General features: G+C 32.4%; 1 long non-coding RNA gene across 2 annotated transcripts in view; it reads left to right on the plus strand.

Moving 5' to 3' along the window:
* The window catches only part of LOC123384622, a 313155-nt gene that overhangs the window by 166258 nt on the left and 118998 nt on the right, over positions 1–27899 (plus strand). The window lies entirely within an intron of this gene.

The raw sequence follows: 27899 nt of genomic DNA on the forward strand, positions 1-27899 counted from the left end.
AAGAAATATTCTTAATATATGTTATTATTATGTCTTTAATTTTTTTAAAGTTTATTTACTTATTTTGAGAGAGACAAAGAGCGTGCAAGAGGGGAGGGTCAGAAAAAGAGGGAGAATCTCAATCTGACTCCGCGCTGTCAGTGTAGAGCCCATGCAGAGTTTGAATTTCCCAGACTGCGAGATGACCTGAGCCTAAATTAAGAGTTGGACGCTTAACCAACTGAGTCACCCAGGTGCCCCTATTATTTCTTTTTTTTAAACATGGTATGATTAATAAGCAGCAATTACATCATTGTCAAATTCCTGATTTGAAAGGAGTATAATAAGAAAATAGATTACCTTGGAATCCATTCTTTGAGTTCACTTACTGTGAGTTTGTATGTCTGTGTTTCAATGTCATATTAATAGATAGCTATCAAATATCTATTATAGTAGTAAGAAAAATACATTAACTTTATCAGTGCAATTAAAACATTTGGAAGACTATTGAGGTAGCTCACAGTTAGGAGCAACAATATGACTTTTTCAGTAATCCAATTGAAAGATGATTGCTCTTGAATCATGAATAATAGAGATGAGTAAAATGGGCAAATGGGCATTTAAAATTAAAACTAAAGAGATGTCATAATTGATAGAGTGTAAATAATGAGAAGTAGAGTCATACACACAGAAGATTGAGCAACTGGGTAGAAGTAAATTCATTCACAGTCCTATGATACGTGCTTTGGAAGAACAAATTTCAGATCCAAGATTTGGACATCAATAGCGGAACTATTTTATGTAAACCACATTGATATAAACCATCAAGATATAAACCACAATTTATCTTAGGGGAGATAGTTGATAAGAAACTAATTAATATATGATTTTAAAATCTTCTTGCATCAATTGTAGTAGAGATATCAACTTGACAACTTGTTAGCATAAAGATTGTAAATAAAGCCATGGGAATTAAGAAGATTGAAGGTGAGTGTATAGAAGAAAAGGAAGCTTAGGAAAAACATTAAGATTTCTAAGAGGACAGAAGAGGAGAAACTAAATGCAGAATAAAGTAATTAAAACTTCCAGATGAATGCAATGAATATATTTACACAGAAATTTGGTAGAAAATATTTCAGAAGAGGGAGATCAATGTAACACTCTCCTACAGAACAGATACGAAGACTTAAAAATCTTTGCTAGATTTTACTGCCAAAAGTTCATTGAAATTTGAGTGGGGGGGGGTGTACATATGGAAGGTTGAATAGTAAATAAAAGGCACAGAATCGGGGCTTATGTGTACAGGCATTTCTTTCTGAAAGTTTGTGAAAGGGAAATATCAGAAATAACAGATGCTATAGGGAGATTAAAGTCAAAATAAGATGTTATGTAAATTGCTTAGAAGATTATGTCATTTAGATTAAATTATGGTTGTGAAAGAGATTGACTTAGGATATTCATTAGAAAGGGGAGAATAAATAAAGAACAGATCCTGAAGGGATGAAATGAGAAGTGATACCAAGCCTAGGAGAAGAGACTAAGTATAAAACTAAGAAACACCTATGTTGTTATAGAAAGGAGGAAGGAAGGGGTGGGTATCCATAGAAACTGAGATGTGTTTGATTGTAGAGACAATTAGAAGTTTAATTCTAGTGTGTATTTAGTTCCACAGGAAGTAAAAGACACTGCTATCTCTTGAGAATTATTGGGTTCCTGACAAAAATCTTAGTTTTGAATATAATGAGGAATATTTGAAATAATAGTTGTATATAAATAGAAAAAAATTGACTGTAAGAATTATACAAGTGGAGCTATAACTTTGACAAATATCTGCTGATGCCCTGCATACTAAGTGCTACATAAGTGCCCAAAGTGATACACAACATAGGTGGAAAAGTCTCTGAACTTCATAACTACATAATTTGAGTCCAAAGAGGAACTTAAATGGAGAACAGGCACTGTGATCCAAGAATTTAAAAATCATTTGGTTGGAAAGAAGAAAATGGATCACTGAGTACATTGGAAAGTCTGTAACTTTGAGTGGTAGAAGATATAGGATATTTAACTAGGGGATTCTGGAAAGACAGAGAGAGAGAGAGAGAGAGAGAGAGGGAGAGAGAGAGGAAGGAAGGAAGGAAGGAAGGAAGGAAGGAAGGAAGGAAGGAAGGAAGGAAGGAAGGAAGGAAGGAAGGAAAAGAACAAAGAAAAGAAAGAAAAAGAAAGAAAAAGAAAAGAGAAATAAGGAAAAAGGAAGGAAGGAAGAAAAGAAAGAAAGAGAGGGTGGAAGGGAGAGAGAAAGAAAGAAAGAAGACAAGGGAAGGGAAGGGAAGAGGAAAAAAGGAAAGGGAGAAAAAAAGTGTGTGAATTACCAGAGGTAAGAATAAAAGCCTGATGTAAGAATAAAAACAGAGGGAAGACAGGAGGAAACAAAACTATATGCGTATGTGCATGTGTTGGGAGACACTGTTAAGACTTACAGCTGAAGATGTAAATAAATAAATGTATTTGCAAATTGTTTTAACAGTTTGGAACAACATAAAATCAATAAGAAACCAGAATTACGGGATAATGTAGTAAGGGAAGTTATTAAATTTGATTAAATTCATCAGACTTACTTGGATGAAATGATTTAAGTACAAGGAACTAAAAGGTAAAAAGACAGATTGGCACTTTGTAGTACTCCAGGTGACAGATGCTGGGAGCCTAAATTTGGGAAATGTACACATGGGAAAAATAGATTTTTGAGGTGTTTTTTAAAATGTTTTATTTATTTATTTTGAGAGAGAGAGAGAGAGAGCAGCAGAAGGGCAGAGAGAATCTCAAACAGGCTCCGCTCTGTGAGCACAGAGCCTGACATGGGGGGTCAGTCCCATGAACCATGAGATCATGACCTGCGTGGAGATCAAGAGTCTGGTGCTCAAGCAGCTGAGCCATCCAGGTGCCCCACAAATTTGAGGTGGACTTGGTGATGTATTGACTGGGGAGTACATAGTAAGGTGGCACTAAGGATGAATTTAATGACTTTTTGGAAACTGAGCTAAAGCTGGGACTTCTCACTAAATCAGATAGAACATGTTTTGGAAGGACACTATGAGTCAAGTTTTGGACACATGGATATTGATGTTCCAATTGGCCCTACAAAGTTATGCTACGTGATGGGGAGTTGGAATTATTATTTTCTTTTGGTGGAATTTTTTATTATTGTATTCTTTTTTAGTTTCTTTAAATTCTTCCTTAGGTTTACCTTTCTTAGGTTTTATCTTTGTTGTGGTTGTTATTCAAAATTATTGTATAGTCTATCTTTCCAATTCTGCCTATTGAGTTCAGATGACATATTGTTATTATTTTTCTATTCAAGAACATCCTTTAGTTCTATATCAATTTTTGTTCTTTTGGGCAGAAACTATTTACCTATGTGTCATCTATCATTTGTATTGTTATGTTTTATAAATTATGTTTTTAACTGGGTACAAAATCCCACATTACACTATTTTTTCTTTAGAATTTTAAATATGTTATTCTATTTTATGATAAAAAGTTACCTGTCAGTCACATTAAATGGAAAGTATCTTCAGGGTAGTATGTGTTTGCCCCAGGTATTTAATTTTTGTTTTTTATTTGAGAATCTGTGATATCACTATTCTAGTCAAGTTTTTTCTTTTTCATGATACTCCTTTACTCTTTCTGAAAATTTTCAATCCATTGATTTATGTATTTTTTATTTTTATTTTTTTAATTTATAAAGATGTACGTATTAAAAATCTCTAAAATACTCTTAAAAGAATTTCAAATAATGCATCTCCAATATTTTATACTGTTTTTCTGGAATTCTTACAAGGTATATTTTGAAATTTATCATTATAATTTCAATATTTTATAATTTCTTTTTTTAATGTTTGTTTACTTATTTTGAGAGAGAGAGAGAGAGAGAGAGAGAGAGAGAGAGAGAGAGCACATGTATGTACAAGCAGAGGAGAGACAGGGTGAGGGAGATTGAGAATCCCAAGTAGGCTCCGTTCTGGCAGCACAGAACCTGACACAGGGCTGCATCCCACAAACTTTGAGATTATGACCTGAGCCAAAATCAAGAGTCAGACACTTAAGCGACTGAGCCATCCAGGTGCCCTAATATTTTATAATTTCTTAATCACATTCCTTACCCCTTTACTTCACTGTTGCTATTCTTAGTTCTCTCTGCTGTTTGGTCTACTTAGAGTTTCATTTTTCTACTGATATCTTTATTTCAATATCACAATTATGTTTATTTACGTATTTCTATTTTTTCTAGCCTCTAACAGAAGTACTTTCATTGTTTTTTTTATATTTTACTTTTAAGTTACCTCTATACCCAACATGGGGCTCGAACTTACAGTCCCAAGAACAAGAGTTGTATGTTCTACCGACTGAGCCAACCAGGCACCCCTACTCTACTATTTCTAATAATGATTTGATTGTACTTACCTTTTTAGTTTGCATACAACTTTGTTAACATTTCTTTGATCATCTTTTTTTTATTATCACAATCATTTTCTCATGTATGTGAATGTATTTTCTCATGTATGTTGAAATACGTGTTTCTTTGAATTTTATAGACAGACAAAAGTGATGTGCTATGTTATTCTATTTACTTTTGAAAACTATATGGGTTTTCTTTTTTCCACCTGTAATAGTTCTTTCAAATGTAACAAAATGGTATTTCCTCATTTTTTTCCCCCTTTAGGTCACTCACTCATTTTGTAAAGAAAAAAAAAAAGAAAAGAAAATAGATACCTCCTGATCAGCCTCTTGCCTGATAACATCTTTTACCATCTAACGTATTGCTATAGATTTCTACTGTGAAGTCTTGGTGTAGAGGGCTCATTAAATTATACAGACTTTGCTGATATCTAATATTATTATAAATAATGCATATAATATTCCAAATTTCAGACTATCTCATCTACACAATATCAGAAGATGGTGAACTTGCTACTTGGTGATTTTGAATTCAGCATACAACATTCAGTCCCATCCATTCACTCCATATCAAAATTGTACCTCTTGAAAGTATAATTTTAGAATGGATATACAAAAGGATATCAGTGGTAACATCTTGGATAAATTAGGAGAAAAGTAATCAAACTTATCTAGAATAGTGAAAACTTCACCCATATTTAGTTGGATATTCATAGTGGTGGGTGGATGGGCATATTATATTTTCTTCTATTATGGCTGAACTTCTTACCCAACATTTTTATGTGCATTTTATCACTTTATTATTATCAGTTTTATTATTGCTCAGATTACTGAGCAAAACACCTTATTTCAAAAGTTGTTAAATATTGTGTTACTGTCTTTATTTTCTAAATATTTAGGTGTTGGCAGATGAACCCTGATTTGGTTTTCTAGTAATATAATTTCAAAATCATATATCATATAGTTTCTTTTGATTATGCTTGTGCCATATATTAGTTTGTTGTAATATTGTTATATATTTTTAATAGGAATCTCATTTGTAACAATAATTCCTTCTTAAAGCCCATATTGCTTATTGCCTTTCCTAGGCTGTACTATGGGAGCTGCAAAAGTGTTCTTCAGAAAATGAGATTTTGATATATCTGCAAATTACATTAGATTCATTTCTTGTAAAGGACAGCCACGAATACCTGAATAGATTATTACTTGGTTCATTTGTGTCTTCTAAACACACACACGAGAAGTTTTAATGTTCCCATTGAAGATAGATTATTTTCTCCAAAGTAACATCTTTACAATTACTATGACTTTTAGTTCTTAAACCAGGAAATTGAAGTTACCTAGCTGAACAAAATTAAGGCATTTTCTTTATAATTGTTATGCCTTACATTATTTCAAATAGAAAAATAAAATTTAAATACAAATATTATTTAAATATACAACTAAAGAAAACATGTAATTCTACTAAATCTCTCTTTGTAGTTGTTTTTAACAAACTTTATGTCATTTCACTTAAACTACAATTCCTATGGATATACCTCAGAACATAGTGATTAGAGAAGAGATCATAGAAACATCAAGAGAATGATGCAGGTATAGAGTGAAAGATTTAGCTACAGAAGCTTTTGTGACAATCCACTAAATCTTTGTTCAAAGACTTGAGCTTCTGCTCAAGAGTTATTTTCTATTTAAAGGCTATAGTCACCAAGGGAACCCAAAATCTGGCACTAAAAGAAAGCTGTTCTATGATGTGTTTACAGCCAGACTGTTGTTAGCAGACACTTTGTCTACTAGAATAAATAGTTTCTTTCAGCTCTAAAACAGTTACTTCCATAAGCTATATCTAATTTGTTGTTTTCTTTATCTTTTTCTTTTTGGTAGACATACATATTTAGTACACTTTTTCTCTGTACTTATTACTGGGGTCTCCCTTCTTTATTCCAGCATCCATGCACATCAATGTGCCCAATACCCTCTTAGCACATGTTAACTAAGATTACTTTTGTTCGTTCTCTTCATTTTGCTTTTGTCTACTCTTATATAGGGAACTGCTTGTCATCATTAGCCTTATTAATTGCCTTATTAACTTGCACAGTTCTGGTGCACATTTTTCTGAATTGATCATTCAAATCTAGGTTTAATTTTTAATTAAATTGATTACAGTCCAACTTGTTTTCAATAGTTTTATAAATACATTAACCAATGCATAGTTAGTTGCATTGTTTTATAATGTTTAATAATGTTGCATTGTTTTATAATGTATAATAGTTGCAATAGTTTTATAAATACATTGACCAATGCATAGTTAGTTAGTTACTTAGTTAGTTAGTTGCTATTGCAAAGTATGTGGCAGTAAACATCTTTGAACTTCTTATGCACAAGTGCATTTTTTACTCTAAGGAATGGATTCATAGAAATAGAATTGTTGGAACAGAGTCTAAGTATATTTTTAATTTTTGTAAAGGTTGCCAGATGGCTTTCTAAGATTTTTTTTTAACAATTTGTATTTCTACCAGCAATGTAGGAGAGTACTTTTTGCCTTCATTCTAGCCGACAATAGATATTATCACTCATTTTAATCTTGTCAGTCTGATTTTTGTACTATGATATCTCATGTTTACTTTAGCTTGCCTTTTGTCTACTAGCAATACATTTCAGCATCTTTTTGTAAGGATGCTGGTCATTTGAATTTGCTGTAACGTGACTTGTATTTTCACACTCCTGCTTATATTTCTAGTAGGGATTCTGTCCTGCTCTTGTGACACACTGTTTTTGTATTGCATATGTTTTTCTTACATTATACTTTCTGTTAATTTTATTTAGTTATTATCGTGATTTTTTCTTTAACAAAAGTGAAAGTATGCATTTTAATTTATGTCAATTATATTTTATCAGTTAAGACTGTATTTCCTTCCTTAAGATTGTACAGGCATGCTCAGGATTTTTTTTTTTTTTTTTGCAGGCTTTTCATTGTTTTGTTTTTTAAATACCTGTAGTTTGCTTTTGTGTTCTGATAGATGTCCACGTATATATCACCAATTTTTTAAAAAAAATGGCTTCACTCTCCTTGCACTGCTTGCAATTGGTATTACTTCTTCAACATTTGGTAGAATTCTTTGTTTCTGAAGATAATATTTTGCGCGATATTTTTAATCACAAATTTAATTTCCCTAATAGTTATAGGGCTTTTCCAAATAGACATTTCATACTGAGAGACTTGCAGTATTTACTTATCTTAGAACTGATGCCTTTTAACTTAATTGTCAAAGTTATTATGTATATGGAATTGTTTGTAGCATTGGCTTTTTATCCTTTTCATGTCTATACAGTCTATAATGATATCCCCTATTTTATTCTTCACATGAGTAGTTTTTCTCTTTTCTTTGTTAGTTTTCTTAGATATTTGTCAGCTTTGTTGACTTTTTCAGCAGACCAACTTTCTGTTTCATACCTTCTGGGTTTTTTTTTTTTTTTTTTGTTACCAATTTCATCTATTCTTTTGTCTTTATTACATTCTTCATTCTATTTGCCTTACATCTACTTTGTTCTTTTTTCCCCTCTTTTCCTCGGTGGGAATTTGTACTGTTGATTTAAATTTTTTCCTAATGTAAGCATTCCATGATAAAAATTTCCCTCTCAACACTGCTTTAGCTATAACCCATAGCTTTGGATATTTTTATATTTATTTTCATTCAGCTCAGTATCTTCTTTAATTTCATTAAAACTTATTCTTTGACCAATAGATTATTAAGACATTTGCATTTTTTTCTATTACTGATTTCTACTTGGCAGTTATAAATGAGTGCTAAAAACATTCTTGTTGAGGTTGTATACACATAAATTTTCAACTCATTTGTGTAAATACCCAGGAACATGATTTCTGGATCATATTGTGTGACTTATGCTCAGCTTTGTAAGAAAATGTCAAACTCTCTTCCAAAGTGCCTGTACATTTTTTCATTCCCACCAGACATCTATCAGAGTCTTTATTGTTTCATACCCTCATCAATATTTGATGTTGCTAGTGTTTTGAAATACAGCCATTTTGATAGGTGTATACTGGTGTCTCATTTCACTTTGCAAGTCCTTAATGACATACAATATTGAACATCTTTTTAATGGGCTTATCTGGAATCTATTTATCTTTCTTGTTGTGTCATTCAGATATTTTGCCCACTTTTAAATTGGGTTGTTTCTTTTCTTACTGTAAGTTGTAAGAGTTCTTTATGTCTTTTTGAGCACCAGTATTTTATTAGACATGAGATTTCAAGTATCTTCCACCAGGCTATGTGTTTTGTTTTGTTTTGTTTTCTGGACTATGTCTGTTGGAAATAAAAATATTTTTATTTTAATGAGGTTCAACAAACTAATTTTTTCTTTCATAGATCATGTCTTTTGTGTTTTATCTAGACTCATCATCATATCTAAGGTCATCTAGATTTTCTCTGACGTTATACTCTACTGTTTTTATAGTTTTGTGCTTTTAAAATTAGTTGCAAATTGTATAAAACATACAAACTTTGCATCAGTTTTAATTTTTGCCTTTGCCAAATTGTTCCAGCACCATTTGATGAAAAGCCTGTTTTGTTGTTTTTTTTTCTCCATTAGGCTGCCTTTACTCCTTTCTCAGAGATCAGTTTATTATATTTCCAAGTGTCTATTTCTGACTGCCTTTTCTGTTCTATTCATCTATTTGGCTGTTTTTCTGCCCAGACTACACTGCCTACATCACTGCAGCTTGAAGTGGTGTCAGTCTTCCAATTTTGATTTTTTTCTAGTTATCTTGCCTTTCGTATGTTAAAATAAGTGTATTGTTATCTACAAAGTAACTTGCTCACATTTGGCTTACGTCTCCAGTGTCCATCCTGAGAACCTGGTATGGCACTTGGAGGTAAAACTCACAAAGCCCACCTCTGAATTTTTATCTTTCCAACTAATCTACACTGAATTTGACACCTCATCAATTCCAGCTTCAAGTGTACCTGGAGCACCAGCACTACCTTCTGCTCCACATAAACTGTGATTCCCTGTATCTGCCTGTCTCTCCAGTTTTTAGGGCAGCACTTTACCCTGTGATTTTAACTATCTGATGGATTTAAGAACAGTTGTTTATTTCCACTTTTGTGAAATTTCTTTCTTGTATTTTTTCTTGTTGTTGTAAGGATGGGAGCGATGGCTTCCAAGCTCCTTACCTGTCAGAATGGAATTTGGAAGTCCCATATGACTATGTTTAGTTTATTTTATATTAAAAAATCCTCCTATTTCATAATATATATTTTACAATTATAGTTTGTAAATTAAATTAGTTTATGGTATAAAATACTTTATTTTTAATTTAATACTGCTCCTCAGTTCATTTTTTCTTCATTATTTTCAATATAGTTTTATTCTCTTGGAAAATGCTCAGTCACACAAATAATTTTATGTTTTTAATCACGTATTTATTAATTTGTTTTGTAGTCCATTCATAAATTATTGTAAAATGCTTAACGGAAACATCCTTAGTATTGCATGTCTCTAAAAGATGCATTATAAATAATTTTTAAAATGTAACCATTAGCTGTATAAAAATGTAATATATGGTATCATCTGAATCAGGAGTTTACAAGCTATAGCCCATGAAAATCAAACCTGGCCCACCTCTTGTTTCTATAAATCAAATGGTATTGAAATACAGCCACTTCATTTATTCATATATTATCTCTGGCTGCTTCCACATCATGGCATCACAGTTGAATGTTGTGACAAAAGCTATATGTCCCAAAAAGCTTAAATTATTTGCTATTGTTCCTTTATAGATAAAGTTTGCTGACCCCTGATATAAATCATAATAATCACTGATCATGGAAAGTTTTCAAAAAATTAATTTGGAAAAAAAGCACATTGTTTTAAACTGAAATGTCATTTCAGATTTTGTTAGAACAGCATTTCTCAAGTAGTTTTCAGTCTCCTTTAGAATGCTATTCTTGTGCACATTTGAAAAATACTATGTTAGAGCAAACTAGATACTGAAATCTCAAAGTATTACTAGTTTAAAAGTAAATATTTGTGTTACTTATTTTATTGAGATATAATTGGCATATATTATGCTTCATGTATACAACATAATGATTTATGTTTTTATATATTGTGAAATGAACACCACATTAGAGTTAGCATCTATCACAATAAAAAGTTAGAAACATTTTTTTCTTGTGATAAGGATTTTTACAGCTTACTGTCTTAGTAACTTTCAAATATATAATAAAGTATTATTAACTATAATCACCATACTGTATATGATATCCCTATGACTTAATTATTGTATAACTAGAAGTTTCTACCTTTTACCAACCATAAAATAAATTTTATATAACATGAAAAAATTTATAAATATTGTTGAAATTTTCAAAATATAAATATTTTATGTAATTGTCAACTATAGTTTCTTCACTCACTTATATCTGCCAGATTGCTAAAATGACTAATCTGATGGCTTATAGTTTATATCACAGATGCTGTAATTTATTTTTTCTATGATGGCTATTTTCCCAGCTTTTTGGCACAATTGTGTTTGCAAAAGTAACTGGATTTTAGTGTGACAAATTTGCTAACAGCATACATTTCAAGTGTTACCACACACGCAATGGTAACCACCTGAAGTGGTGGACATGTAATTAGTTTGATTGTGGTAAGAATTTCATAATGTATAGGTGTATTAAAACAAGTACACCTTGTGTACACAAGCTCACAATGCTATGTCATTCAGCTCACTTCATCTCATCATGTATTTTATTTTCACATCATGACAAGAACAGTGAGTATAGTACAATAAGATATTTAGAAAAAGAGATCATATTCATATGTGTATTACAGTATATTGTTATAATTGTATTTTATTATTAGTTATTGTTAATCTCTTATTGTGTATAATTTATAAATTAAACATTATCATAGCAGTATATGTATAGGAAAAAAGAATATATATGGTTTTACACTATCTGCAATATCAGGCATCCACTGGGGTCTTGGAAAGCATTCTCTGTGAATAAAAGGGGGAATACTCTATTTTCAAAACACCAAACAATTCAGTTGCTGGTTAAGATTACAGGGACCATAAAATGAGTTGCAGATGAGTCACATATAAAATTTACAGGTATGTAACCTATTACAAAATAAGAGCTGAATATACTACCAATATATGTCTTAAGCACCTGTAGATAAGAGAGTGAAATCTGCTACCAGGGATTTTAAACAGGCATAATTATTCTGATGTAAAAAAATGAAGAAACTGATCGCAGAAGTGTTACTAAATTACTGGTGTTTTTAAAAGCCATTTTACTGGGGCGCCTGGGTGGCGCAGTCGGTTAAGCGTCCGACTTCAGCCAGGTCACGATCTCGTGGTCCGTGAGTTCGAGCCTGGCGTCAGGCTCTGGGCTGATGGCTCAGAGCCTGGAGCCTGTTTCCGATTCTGTGTCTCCCTCTCTCTCTGCCCCTCCCCCGTTCATGCTCTGTCTCTCTCTGTCCCAAAAATAAATAAACGTTGAAAAAAAAAGCCATTTTACTGAGGTATGATGAAATACAAAAAGTACATAATTAATATAAAATACAAATATAAACATAAATGTATAAATACAAAAAACTAATATTAATATACACAACTTAATGAGTTTGGACATAACTATAAAGCCATGACACCGTCACTTCAATCTAGACCTTAAACATATCACCTCCAAAAGTTTCCTCAAACCATCCTATTTTTCATTATTTTTTGTGATAAGAACATTTTTTAAATTTATTTATTTTTTAATTTACATCCAAGTTAGATAGCATATAAGAAAGGATGCTGGATTTTGCCTCCAGAGACATGCTGAGTGATTTAATGCCCTTACCCATTTAGACCAGCCCCCCTCCCTCAACCCCCCCAAAAACCTGTTTATTCTCTATATTTAAGAGTGTCTTATGTATGTCCCCCTCCCTGTTTTTATATTACTTTTGCCTCCCTTCCCTTACATTCATCTGTTCTGTTCTTAAAATTCTCATATAAGTGAAGTCATATGATTTTTGTCCTTCTCTGACTGACTAATTTTGCTTAGCATAATACACTTTAGTTCCATCCACATAGTTGCAAATGGCAAGTTTTCATTCTTTTTGATTGCTGAGTAACACCCCATTATATATATATACCACATCTTCTTATCCATTCATCCATTAATGGACGTTTAGGCTATTTCCATACTTTGGCTATTGTTGATAATGCTGCTTTTGAACAGCATACTTCTTTGCCTTGAATGAATACCTAGTAGTAGTGCAATTGCTGGATCATAGGGTAGTTCTGTTTTTAATTTTTTGAAGAACCTCCATACTATTTTCCAGAGTGGCTACACCAGTTTGCACTCCCACCAGCAGACATTTGAACAAAAAGAGATCCTCTTTCTCTGCATCCTCTCCAACATCTGTTGTTGCCTGAGTTGTTAATGTTAACCATTCTGACAGGTGTAAGGTGGTATTTCATTGTGGTCTTGATTTGTATTTCCCTGATGATGATGAGTGATGTGGAGCATTTTTTCATGTGTCAGTTGGCCATCTGGATGTCTTCTTTGGAGAAGAGTCTATTCATGTTTTTTGCCCATTTCTTCACTGGATTATTTGTTTTTTGGGTGTTGAGGTTGACAAGTTCTTTATAGATTTGGGATACTAACCCTTTATCTGATATGTCATTTGCAAATATCTTCTCCCATTCCATCAGTTTCCTTTTAGTTTTGTTGATTGTTTCCTTTGCAGTGCAGAAGCTTTTTATTTTGATGAGGTCCCAATAGTTCATTTTTGCTTTTAATTCCCTTGTCTCCAGAGACGTGTTGAGTAAGAAGTTGCTGCAGCCAAGGTCAAAGACGTTTTTGCCTGCTTCCTCCTCGAGGATTTTGATGGCTTCCTGTCTTACGTTTAGGTCTTTCATCCATTTTGAGCTTATTTTTGTGTATGGTGTAAGAAAGTGGTCCAGGTTCATTCTTCTGCATGTCGCTGTCCAGGTTTCCCAGCACCACTTGCTGAAGAGACTGTCTTTATTCCACTGGATATTCTTTCCTGCTTTGTCAAAGATTAGTTGGCCATACGTTTGTGGGTCCATTTCTGGGTTCTCTATCCTGTTCCATTGATCTGAGTGTCTGTTGTTGTGCCAGTACCATACTGTCTTGATGATTACAGCTTTGTAGTATAGCTTGAAGTCCGGGATTGTGATGCCTCCTGCTTTGGTTTTCTTTTTCAAGATTGCTTCGGCTATTCAGGGTCTTTTCTGGTGCCGTACAAATTTTAGGATTATTTGTTCTAGCTCTGTGAAGAATGCTGGTGTTGTTTTGATAGGGATTGCATTGAATATGTAGATTGCTTTGGGTAGTATCGACATTTTAACAATATTTGTTCTTCCTATCCAGGAGCATGGAATCTTTTTCCATTGTTTTGTGTCTTCGTCAATTTCTTTCATAAGCTTTCTATAGTTTTCAGTGTATAGATTTTTCACCTCTTTGGTTTATTTATTTCTAGGTATTTTATGGGTTTTGGTGCAATTGTAAATGGGATCGATTCCTTGATTTCTCTTTCTGTCACTTCATTGTTGGCATACAGGAATGCAACCGATTTTTGTGCATTGATTTTATATCCTGCAACTTTGCCATTGGGCTCTCCTCATTCAGTGCAGGGCTCACTTGGGATCCTTTGTCTCCCTCTCTCTCTGACCCTCCCCTGCTTGTACTCTTTCTCGCTCTCTCTCAAAAATAAAAATAAAATAAAAACCTTACAAAAAAGTTGTGATTTCATGTAAGAGCAATTAAAGACCATGAGAGAGTTCAGAGAAGCAAATGTCTTCACAGAATTAAAATACTACCTCAGGAAAATCATTCTTATTATTGTAATATTTTTGAAAAATAGAAAAGTGTAGAGATGAGATAATTATGCTTAAGATATGTAAAACATTAGAGTTCTGATTTTTTAAATACCTGGCTTAATACTGAGAGTTAAAAGAATGTGATATAGAAGACCCTTTATGGAGAATTTGACATGAAGTTTAAGGTGGAAAGATCCAGGAATACAATAACTTATCCAGGATGTTATATCTAAGAGAATTGTTAAATTTCTCCCAATTCTGAGATGTAGCAATAATTAACTAAAAACTTTGTGCCAGTTTTGAAGGCTGAATTTTCAGGTGTCCCTAAATGGTTGTAATACATCTGCATAAGCCAGCTATATATATATATATATATATATATATATATATATATATATATATTTTTTTTTTTTTAATTTTTTTCTTAACTGACTGAGCCACCCAGGAACCCCTTTATTTCTTTTTTTGTTTTTATTTGAATATAATTTATTGCCAAATTGGCTAACATACATTGTGTAAAGTGTGCTCTTGGTTTTTGGGATAGATTTCCCATGGTTCATTGCTTACATACAACATCCAGTGCTCATCCAAGAAGTGTCCTCCTCAATGCCCATTACCCATTTTCCCCTCCCCCCATCCCCCATCAACCCTCAGATTGTTCTCGGTATTTAAGAGTCTCTTATGGTTTGCCTCCCTCCCTCTCTGTTTGTAAATATTTTCCCGCTTCTCTTCCCCCATGGTCTTCTGTTAAGTTTCTCAAGATCCACATATTTTTAAAAAAGAATAAAGATGAAAATGAATTATTCACAATAAAGACCAATGAACGAATGAGATAAATGGACAGCTACATTTCCACTGTTTCTTATGGCACATGGAAATCTCCAGCTTTGCTTGGAAACCCAGCTTTGTCTTCCCATCTAGTTATAGAACATTTATAGAAATTTTATTGGGATGACATCCACCCACTAGGAGCTGTCTGAACAGCTGAGAAGAAATCTGTACCCCTGACACCCATCTTTTGGTATAGTACAGGTATTCATAAACCTTCCCAGAACAAGATTGCAGTAGTTAACCACAGCATGTGGAGGAAGTTTTTCCTGTGAAGGGTTTTGTTTGGACTTCTCTTCATGGAAATGACTATGCCCTCTTAACCTCTGTAGATCACTGTAGGTAATAACTCACCTGCCAAGTAGGTGGACCTCTCCTTTGACTTCAGAGAGAATCATCCTTACTGCATACACCCTTTATAAAATAATTAATTGGCAAATCCCTAATGAAGTTCTTACTTCAATGAAATAAATGGAGTCATTGCAATTACACTAAGGCTTAACCCATGCCACCCACAAAGGCTGTTTACATAGTTTTAAAACCAAATATTGGCAGTGAAAGAGATAAATAGACTTCATATAGACTTTTTAAAATGGAGCCCTAATAAGTAATTTGTTGAAAAACTTCATAAATCTACCCAGTATTTCTGCCCCCAATTTGGAGTTGTAGTACTTTTTCCATCCATTTCTATTGGAAACACAATAATAAAATTTTAAATAATTCCAGGGTAAACAAATACCTATATAGTAATTACATAAAATTTATTTTAAATATCATAGTGTAAAATTAAATGTATATATATGTATACACACACATATATATATATATATATATATATATATATATACACATACATATGTTTTAATTCAGAGGGAAGGATTGGGGGGATTTTTTAAATTAAGATACATTTTTAAAACTATTCAGACATTATTAAAACCAGTTAATTTTTAGGCCTGGTAAATAGGTAAAATATGTGTGCTTCTTGCCTTCTATTTCCTGCAATGAAATGGAGTGCTTTCAAAGGAAATAATGCTGTAGATATTCCTGGAATAAAATATAAAAGAGAGAATATATTTTTGTTGCAATAGCCTCTTCTACTTGGCTCAGCTGTTTTAAAACACATTGCATTTGAGAGCTTTTTTATTATTTAGACTGACTAAAGTTTAATTTACATTAGCTTTATGTTCTTGTAGGAAAGAGTGGTTATTTGTGACCAAGGAATCCATTTATTACTGATTCTACCATTGATTTACTGTGTGTCCCTGAGCAAGGCAATTAACTTCTTTTTGACTCTATTTCTTAATTTATAAGGTGCAGGTGCCACTATTATGCAGAAATGGTGGAATAAATTTTAAATTTCCAATGAAGAAGAAACTAAGGGACAGAGTGTACAATGTGATGGAAATCTTGTCAGCTGTTTTAAAATGCTTGCATTTAAAGTCTATGGAAGCTACTTAACCTAGCCAGATTTCTCAGTCTATACAATGCTTAAAAGGAAGTGCTAGAGAATTTAAAGGAGTAATATATCTAATTCATCTTGCCAACAAGGAAGAAATGCTATTTTACATATGAATAATGTCTCACCAACATTAGCTGGCTTCCATAGAGGAGTAAGAATGCAATATAATGCCAATCAGAGCACAAAAAATGGGTTAGAAATAATTTTTCTTTCCTTATCATAGAAAACTATGAAAAAATCTGCACTGCTAGTCTTCAACTTTATAGAAGATTTTCACATTAAATGTGGTTTTGCATAAAAATACCTCCCTTGATAACAATTCAGATGCCTGAAATTATAACATTAGAAGTGTATTTTCTTTGCAAATATGGAAATTTCCTTTTACTGGATAAAATGAAAACTCTTCTCCAATCAAAGCACCTAAAACATTAATTAAATATAGCAAACATCCTCTAATATTTCTGTAGTAATGAGTGTAGGCAAGTGACCAGGAAGATGATGGAATCTAGAATTGGAAGATGATGGAAACTTGAACTGAAATTATAGCTGCCCTGGAAAATGGTCAGTGTTGGGAAAAGGTTTGAAGATGGCAAGAGAGAAATAGGATGCAAATCTGGATCCAAACAAGAGGGATAGTTTCACTTCTAACAAAAGATTGATGTAGAAGAAATACATACATATATACATATATACATACGTACATATACATACATATGTACATACATACAGCCAGAGAGACACAGAGATAGAGAGAAAAGGAGAGAAGGGAATACAGGAGAGGAAGAAAAGAAATTTACCTCACCTGAGATTTGGTTAGTGAAGAATATTTCCCTCCAAAATTATAGAAACAGCATTTTCTCCTATTATTCCATAGTTATCATCACCCAGTTTATAAAATCTGTATTATCTCAAAGAGAGGGTGGGTGGAGGCTAGGTTAAATAGGTGATGGGGATTAAGGAGTGCACTTGTGATGACCACCAGGTGTTTTATGGAAGCGATGAACCATAAATTGTACATTTGAAACTAATATTATACTGTATGTTGCCTGACTGGAATTTATATAAAAAAAGAAAAAAAAATCTGTATTATCTGAAATTTAGAACTGAAGTCATAGTAGTCACATATTAGTACTTGTGTTGTTGTCTAGAAAATGTAAAAATAAACCCTGGTATTAAAGAGTTCACAATCTTACATTGCTCAACTTAAATAAATATGTTTTACAAATGGAGTCATGATAAATTAAACACACACACACACACACACACACACACACACACACACACACCAGAAGTAGAAGCCTGAGTATTCTGTTGAGGGAATTGTCAACTATACAAATTATACAAAATATAAAATAATGGATAGCCAAATTAGGAAAATATATTATTTAAAAAGAACAAGTAGAATGTCAAAAGGTCTAATAAAAGCTTTATATGTGACTTAATAATCATTACAACTTGAGGAATGAACAAAATTACAGAAATAATGGGACTGAAGATAAAATTAGTGAAATAGAAGATAGATTTGAAGAAATAATTCAAAATGAAATATAGAACAGGAAAGAGATGGAACATGTGAAACCAGAAGCTGGTTGTTTGAAAGAATTAACCAAATTGATAAACCACTAACAAGTTTTATCAAAAAGAAAAAGGAAAGGACCCAAATAAATAAAATCAAGAATGAAAGAGAGATCACAACCAACACAGCAGAAATACAAACAATAACAAAAGAATATTATGACTAATTATATGCCAATAAAATGGGCAATCTGGAAGAAATGGACAAATTCCTAGAAACATATACAATACCAAAACTGAAACAGGAAGAAATAGAAAATTTGAACAGACCCATAACCATCAAGGAAATTGAATTAGTAATCAAAAATCTGCCAAAAAACCAGAGTCCAGGGCCAGATGGCTTTCCAGGGGAATTCTACCAAACATTTAAGGAAGAGTTAACACCTATTCTCTTGAAGGTGTTCCAAAATAGAAATGGAAGGAAAACTTCCAAACTCTGTCTATGAAGCCAGCATTACCTTGATTCGAAACCAGACAAAGATCCCACTAAAAAGGAGAACTATAGACCAATTTCTCTGATGAACATGGATGCAAAAATCCTCAACAAGATATTAGCCAACCGGATCCAAAAATACATTAAAAAAAGTATTCACCATGACCAAGTGGGATTTATCCCTGGGGTGCAGGGCTGGTTCCATATCTGCAAAACAATTAACGTGATTCATCAAAACAATAAAAGAAAGGACAAGAACCATATGATCTTCTCAATACATGTAGAGAAAGCATTTGACAAAATACAGCGTCCTTTCTTGATAAAAACCCTCAAAAAAATAGGGACAGAAGGAGCATACCTCGAGGTCATAAAAACCATATATAAACGACCCAACACTAATGTCATCCTTAATTGGGAGAAACTGAGAGCATTCCCCCTAAGGTCAAGAACAAGACAGGGAAGTCCACTCTCACCACGGTTATTCAACATAGTATTGGAAGTCTTAGCCTCTGCAATCAGACAACATGAAGAAATAAAAGGCATCCAAATCGGCCAGGAGGAGGTCAAACTCTCACTGTTTGCAGATGACATGATACTCTATATGGAAAACCCTAAAGATTCCACCAGAAAACTGCTAGAACTGATTCATGAATTCAGCAAAGTTGCAGGATATAAAATCAATGCACAAAAATCGGTTGCATTCCTGTATGCCAACAATGAAGTGACAGAAAGAGAAATCAAGGAATCGATCCCATTTACAATTGCACCAAAACCCATAAAATACCTAGAAATAAATAAACCAAAGAGGTGAAAAATCTATACACTGAAAACTATAGAAAGCTTATGAAAGAAATTGACGAAGACACAAAACAATGGAAAAAGATTCCATGCTCCTGGATAGGAAGAACAAATATTGTTAAAATGTCGATACTACCCAAAGCAATCTACATATTCAATGCAATCCCTATCAAAACAACACCAGCATTCTTCACAGAGCTAGAACAAATAATCCTAAAATTTGTACGGCACCAGAAAAGACCCTGAATAGCCGAAGCAATCTTGAAAAAGAAAACCAAAGCAGGAGGCATCACAATCCCGGACTTCAAGCTATACTACAAAGCTGTAATCATCAAGACAGTATGGTACTGGCACAACAACAGACACTCAGATCAATGGAACAGGATAGAGAACCCAGAAATGGACCCACAAACGTATGGCCAACTAATCTTTGACAAAGCAGGAAAGAATATCCAGTGGAATAAAGACAGTCTCTTCAGCAAGTGGTGCTGGGAAACCTGGACAGCGACATGCAGAAGAATGAACCTGGACCACTTTCTTACACCATACACAAAAATAAGCTCAAAATGGATGAAAGACCTAAACGTAAGACAGGAAGCCATCAAAATCCTCGAGGAGGAAGCAGGCAAAAACGTCTTTGACCTTGGCTGCAGCAACTTCTTACTCAACACGTCTCTGGAGACAAGGGAATTAAAAGCAAAAATGAACTATTGGGACCTCATCAAAATAAAAAGCTTCTGCACTGCAAAGGAAACAATCAACAAAACTAAAAGGAAACTGATGGAATGGGAGAAGATATTTGCAAATGACATATCAGATAAAGGGTTAGTATCCCAAATCTATAAAGAACTTGTCAACCTCAACACCCAAAAAACAAATAATCCAGTGAAGAAATGGGCAAAAAACATGAATAGACTCTTCTCCAAAGAAGACATCCAGATGGCCAACTGACACATGAAAAAATGCTCCACATCACTCATCATCATCAGGGAAATACAAATCAAGACCACAATGAAATACCACCTTACACCTGTCAGAATGGTTAACATTAACAACTCAGGCAACAACAGATGTTGGAGAGGATGCAGAGAAAGAGGATCTCTTTTGCATTGTTGGTGGGAGTGCAAACTGGTGTAGCCACTCTGGAAAATAGTATGGAGGTTCCTCAAAAAACTAAAAATAGAACTACCCTACAGCCCAGTAATTGCACTGCCAGGCATTTATCTACAGGATACAGGTGTGCTGTTTCAAAGGAACACATGCACCCCTATGTTTATAACAGCACTATCAACAATAGCCAAAGTATGGAAAGAGCCCAAATGTCCATCGATGGATGAATGGATAAAGAAAATGTGGTAAAGATATGCAATGGAGTATGACTCAGCAATCAAAAAGAATGAAAACTTGCCATTTGCACCTACGTGGATGGAACTGGAGGGTATTATGCTAAGTGACATTAGTCAGTCAGAGAAAGACAAAAATCATATGACTTCACTCATATGAGGACTAAGAGACAAAACAGATGAACATAAAGGAAGGGAAACAAAAAAAATATAAAAACAAGGAGGGGGACAAAACAGTAGAGACTCATAAATATGGAGAACAAACTGAGGGTTACGTGAAGGGTTGCGGGAGGGGGGGATGGGCTAAATGGGTAAGGGGCACTAAGGAATCTACTCCTGAAATCATTGTTGCACTATATGCTAACTAATTTGGATGTAAATTTAAAAATTAAATAAATAAATAAATAAAATTAAGTAGTAAAAAAAATGAAGAGATGGAACATGTGTATGAAAGAGCAAGATGATGGATTGAATAATATATGACTAAATGGAGCTTCAAAATTCAGAAAGAGTATTATATTATATTATATTATATTATATTATATTATATTATATATAAAGGTCTGCAATAATCCAAAAGATTACCAAGAAAAGTATATAGATTTTAAAAAACTAAATAAATTCAAATTGTTGCAAAATTCCAGAATATCAAATATGAATCCATTATTTTTTTAAAAAGTGAAAAAAGAAAACTTTTCTGGAAGGAATCATTAAAATATTTGGATAATTAGCAATAAAAAAAACCACAAAACAGTGAGATAAAATCTTTAAAGGCTGAGAAAAAAATGTTTTTTCCAGACACCTACCTACCTAATGAGTGTGTGGAATGCAAACAGTTTGGTGTCCTAATTTCCATAATGAAAGAGAGTGCAGTGTTCACTCAAATTCAAAAGTGGCTAAAGTGAGAATAAAATGTGGACATAGAGAAGGGACTTAGTAAATAAAGTATTTGAAAGATACATTTTGGCTGGTTTAGAAATATTTCTTCTTTTGGGATGCCTGGGTGGCTCAGTCAGTTAAGCGTCCGGCTCTTGGTTTCAGCTCAGGTCATAATCTCACAGTTTGTGGGTTGGAGCCCTGTGTTGGGCTCTGTGCTGACAGCTAGGAGCCTATACGTACACTATTAAATTTGATTTTTTCTTACTAATCTGTCCCATGTCAATTTGATTCCTTGTCTAACTAGAAGGACCATTGAGAGGGATAGGAATTCTTGTTCCCCAACAGTCTCAAATATTATGGTTTTATTTTCTGTTTATTGGTTTATCCCAAATAAATAAGACAGCTTGCCTTTAAAAAAGTATGTGTTTTGTCAACTGAGAATATTGTCAGCTACTTGGATATAAAAATCATCTGAATTGTTAATTTTTGTAAAAGCTATTAAAATTATTTAAGAAACGTTCTCATCATTAGTCTGTGAAAAAAATCCATAATATTAATTTTGCCATCAGAGTTTCTTTCTTTATGAGAGAGTGAATTTAGCCAGAATATCTTAAGAAAAACTAAGGATAATATTTTCATTTGTAGATCTGAGATTTTGAAACAATGTTTTTGTTGTTGTTGTTTTTGTTTGTTTTGGTTCTATTTGACTGTTTTTTTTTTTTTTTTTTGAGAGAAAGAGCAAGCAGGGAAGGGGCAGAGAGAGATCTAAAGTAGGCTCTGCGCTGACAGCAGAGAGAGCCTGATGCAGGGCTAGAAATCACAAACTGTGAGATTATGACCTGAGCCTAAGTCAGATGTTTAACTGACTGAGTCACCCAGGCACCCAAAGCAGTTGTTTTTTAATTTAAAAACGGCCTTGAGTTCCAAGGTTCTCTATCATTTGAAATTGCAGGATACAGGTAGAAACTCTGTGCTATTATTTTCATATATATGTTTGAAAAACAGTTGTTTATTATCTGAGGTTATATCTGATAAAACTTATTTTAAAAAGTGAAAAATTCAACCTGTGATGAAGTTCAGAATTTCCAAAGCCTTGCTTATATGGCAATATTTTTCAATCCTGGCTATAGAGATTCTTTAGAATTTCTCTTTGGTGGAACATAGACACTGGCATTCTTATTTTATTTACACAATTCATTATCATGCACATCGATGGTTGATACCCAATGCTTTAGAGCTCTGTGCTCAGCATTCTCAGTCAAAAGTTATATAAATATTCTCTTGGGGACAAAAAACACAAACAAAACAAAACAAAACACATTAGTTTTCCAATCTCATAGGTATGTGACATTACATCTACATTTGGTCTAGCCAAAAGGCCGAAAAGCAATGTGATATCACATCTCTGTCTTTGATAGTATCTGCCTGATTTTGCTACAACAGTGCTCTACTTCTAGGTACCAAATTTTGTATGATCTATCTAAACTGAAGAAATAAGAAGAATCTAAAATAAAAGTCCTAAACAAATATTGTATTGAACATTTAGTACAGTGGACCTGCCATTATCAGTATATGACTTTCATTCTTAGGGACATTTTGTCTCAAGAAGAGTGAGAGAGAAGAGTCTATGCATATCTAACAAGAGTTTCACCTATAAATGACAGACAGAAACATGTTTACAACCCCAATTAGCCAGAATTCAGATTCAGGCCCATAGGCTGCTACAAGGGAGCCTGGAAATAGTCACTAGCAAAAAGCCAGTGACTAAGTAAACAGATTGTTTTTATTAAAGGGATAATAAAAGAATGGATATTCATAATATGCCTAATTGTCTAAAATAAAAATTAGAGAATATACTGTTTTATGTAGAGGGATACTTTCATTTTAACTTTGTATATGGTAGAAAATATAATATTTTAAAAGTTATAATATCTACTAAAAATACATCGTTCTTTAAAAGAAGTACTTGAATTTGCAAGGATAATAAAAACAATGGTGTCGAATTCCGTGCAAATTAATGTTATATATAATCTCACCTGATTTGTGACAAATGTTCTACAATAATTCTATGGGGAAATTAATATAATATGGAACTGAAACAACTAGATATCTTTATGACATAAGTAATTCCTAGTCTCTATATCAAGTGTACACAATTTGACATAAATGATAGATGTGATAATAAGGTAAAATTATTATCTAGAAAAACGCTTAAGGAAATAACATGTAAACTTAGGGTAGGCAAAGATTTCTTAAACAGAATACAAACCACAAACTCTACTGATAAATGGTACTTCCATAAAATAAAGAACTATTCTTATGAAAGAATTTAGAGAGATGGCAAAATCATAAGCTAGAGTTTGGGAAAAAATATACTTGCTTTTTAAATACAGATAAGACACTTATATCCAGTATATAAAATGATTTTTAAGTCAATATTTAAAAAAAAGAAAAACAAAAACAAAAAACAAAAGATGGACATTTAAGAAAGAAGATATCTAGATTATCAGTATTATTATCAGATAAATACAGTTAAAATCATAAATTATTTATCTGAGTGACTAAAATTAAAGAAACAGAAAATAGCAGGTGTTGGCAAGGATTTGGAGGAATTATAACTCTTATACTTTGATAGTGGGAATGTGCATTGTGTTATCCATTTTGGATAATTGTCAGTTTCTACTAAAGCTAATATATGCTAATCTATTAATGTGTCCTCTGGCAACATATCCAAAATAAACTAATGCTTACATATATCTAAAACACATGCCAAAATGTTTATAGTGGATTACTCTCAATTGTACAATACTGGACATTACCTAGTGCTCATTAACAGAAAAATGCAAAAATAAATGCTGATATATGTCCACAATTGAATACTATGAAGCAACAAAACTATTTTGAATACTAATACAAACAGTGGTATAAATGAATCTCAAAGTCTTTACCATAAGGAAAAGACAATAACAATATAAAAGCATATTTTGTTTCCATTTATATGAAATTCAAAAACATTAAAACTGATATAGACTGATAGAGTTTTTAGTTTTGTTTACATCTTTGGGAAGGGTTTGAGTGGGAGAGAACTTGAGTATGGTGCTAAATATTCTATACCTTGACTGGTTTTGTGTCCACATGTGTACAATAATTTATTGAGTGTGTACTTAAGATTTGTACAGTTAACTTCATGTAAACAATAGATCAACTAAATTATATCTTTTCATGCTTTCAAATTAATTGCCTTGTACATTTGCAAAGTTTCGATACATAGCAAATAGTATAATTTACCTGATTCACTATTTTGTGGGATCTTACTCTAATACTGACTTTGTTTACAATGTGTTTATATGTTAAAAATGCAAGTCTTTAATACCATCACACAACTTATTAATTTAGAGCAACATTTTTTCTACATTTCTTCCTCTGAGTGCAATGTACTAAATATGCTCTACTATGTAACTATAACTAACTTGATTCTTCTACCTATGACCAAGAAATGTATCTAAAGCAACTATTCAGTATTGTTCAGTTGATTCAGTATTGTAGTTGATAAAAATGTGTATATTTTTAATGAAATTTATACAGATTATTACAGAATGGTAGTAGTTTTTTTGTTACCCTGTGATCCCTTGAACCAATGACTCATATGCAAAGTTTCTGGTAAAGTACATTAACTAATACATACCAGAAGACAAAAAGTCACTGGTATCAGGGACATCTGTCTTAACTACCTCCAATTGTTACAGAAAATAGAATCTCTTTATATTTCATCCTCAGGATCCAAATAGTACCTGGCATGTAATGTATGAAAAATAAATATGTATTAAAACCAGAAACACAGATTATTATTAAATTCATGATCAGACTTATCAAATATATTTACACATTTTACCTAACTTACTTAGCTAACAGAATATAGTTATAGAATAACTATTAAATAAAGCATCCATCTATGTGTAGTTGTGTGGAATTAAAATTTTAATCAACTCTCAGTTATTTATTTATTTATTTATTTATTTATTTATTTATTTATTATGTAAATATCTATTTACATATTTAAACACATTTTATACTATTTTATCTTATCTTTATACCACTATGAAGGGTGTCTATTCACTAATTAATTTCAATATATATTCAAAATATAATGTGGTAGGTACTGCTTTATATAGGTAAGAAAAAATACAAGGTAATTATTCTGATGGTTTATTATGTAGTAAACAACACATAAACAAGTTAAATGTAAATATTAATACACATATTAATGATATTTCTAGCACCATTAAAATTTTATGACTACATAAAGAATAAGAAAAAGAAATAAAGCTTAGAATATTTTATATATTTTCTTCTTCTATCTTCTTCCAAAAATATATTTGCAATAAAAATGTATATTTATGAATTAAAACATTTGAATGATTCTTAGTCTGCTGGAATCCTTGAGTACAATTTTGTGGAGTATACATTTAAGAAACCTTGGCATTTTTTTTTTGGTGCAATATTGATTTGGTTAATTAAATAAGTCACTTTTGACATTTGAAATCAGAATATTAACCTTTCATTTCTCCATTATTCCCTCAACTTATGGGATCAAGAGAGCAAACTGAAATGGAACCATATGGTTCTAGTGTCCTTTGAACATGCATTCACTAAATTCAAATGCACTGTACTTTTGATTTCCTTTAAGATAATTCTATTCCTCAAAATTAAATTTATAATAGATGTGCCCTTAAATTTGTCTTTGCAATCTGCAATTACCCCTTAATAGTTTAAAGATACTTTAAGAAAATAACCTATGGAGATAGAAGACCAGTGTAGACTATAAGAGAATCTGTTTGAAAGGTTATCATTTTCAAGATAACTTGCTGGTGGATAAAATATTTTGTATTATTAAAACATATAAATGTGAATTTTCCAACATTTTTTATTCAAAATATGTGAGATATTTTACGGGAAAATCTGCTAATATTAAAGCCATGTTCAGTGAGTACTGTTGATGTAGGAATCATATTTTCTTTTCTAAATTATGAAATTGAAAATGAAAACACAAATACCTGAAAAAATTACAAAAATAAATACAGTATTTAAACCAACAATCCATAGTCTTCAAGATGAAACATACCCATACTAGACAATACTTTATTTTATTTTATAGTTTATTTTGTTTTAATGTTTATGTATTTTTGAGAGAAAGAGAGAGAGAGAGAGAGAGAGTGCATGGGGAGAGGGTCAGAGAGAGGGGGACAGAGGTTCTGAAATGAGTTCTGTGCTGAGAGGAGATAGCCCCACCCGGGGCTCAAACTCGGGAACCATGAGATCTTGACCTAAGTTTAAGTGAAATCAGACACTTAACTGACTGAGCCACCCTGGCTCCAGAAACAATATTTTAAATTTTGGCAATCTAAAACTCATTTTGGAAGATGTATTTTATTATTTATTATAATTAGTATCAATTAATGTGATCAGAAACATTAATTCCTCAGTCTTTTGTGGGTTATCTTCTTACAAATAATACTAGTGTGTTCCAATCATATATTCAGTACTTGCTTGTCATTAAGTTACACAATTAGAAGAAAACACTGAACTTCAAAGCTACTTAAAATATTAATTTAACCAGATAAAACCATATAAACTTGATAAAACCTTAAATTTATTATTTGTTACTAAAATGAATGGTGATATGATAGAATGTTTTACCAATACCACACCCTAGTGTTCTGTACAGAAAAGACTACATGGGTGACTATTACATTTACAAATATAAATCAGGGTGTTTTGATTACTTTAAAGGAAAAGACAAAGACACTCCTATCAAGATAAATAAGGGTTGGCCTAATGAGATGATGCCAAAGTAAAGTAGTCCTCTCAGGTTATTTAGTAGTGAAATCAATAAAAAAATATCTCCCAGGTCAGATGGAGGTGCAAATTAGTAAACACAAATTAAATTCCAGCAACAGCTAAATGTTATTTTCCAACGGGCTTGTACTGCAATTATCTGTAGATAAGGCCAGTTATACAATACATTTATAGATGTTTTTGGGTCTCCACATCTGCTATGTAGAGAGTGTATCTGTTGAATAGTCAGAAGACTTTTGACACTCGTATCTGGAAGGCTTAGTATAAGTGATTGACCCCTAAAAGGAATAACTTATAGATCTGAACTTTTGTAACATGTTCCATAGTTTATTTAATTTTCAAAACACAGATCAGTGGCAGTTATTTGGAATTCTCTCAAAAAGTGAAGTAATGTCCCAGCAGTTTTAAAAGAAAATAATATAGTCCATCTGCAAA

The sequence above is a fragment of the Felis catus genome, chromosome A1, assembly GCF_018350175.1.
Source record: "Felis catus isolate Fca126 chromosome A1, F.catus_Fca126_mat1.0, whole genome shotgun sequence".
Lineage (NCBI taxonomy): Eukaryota > Metazoa > Chordata > Mammalia > Carnivora > Felidae > Felis > Felis catus.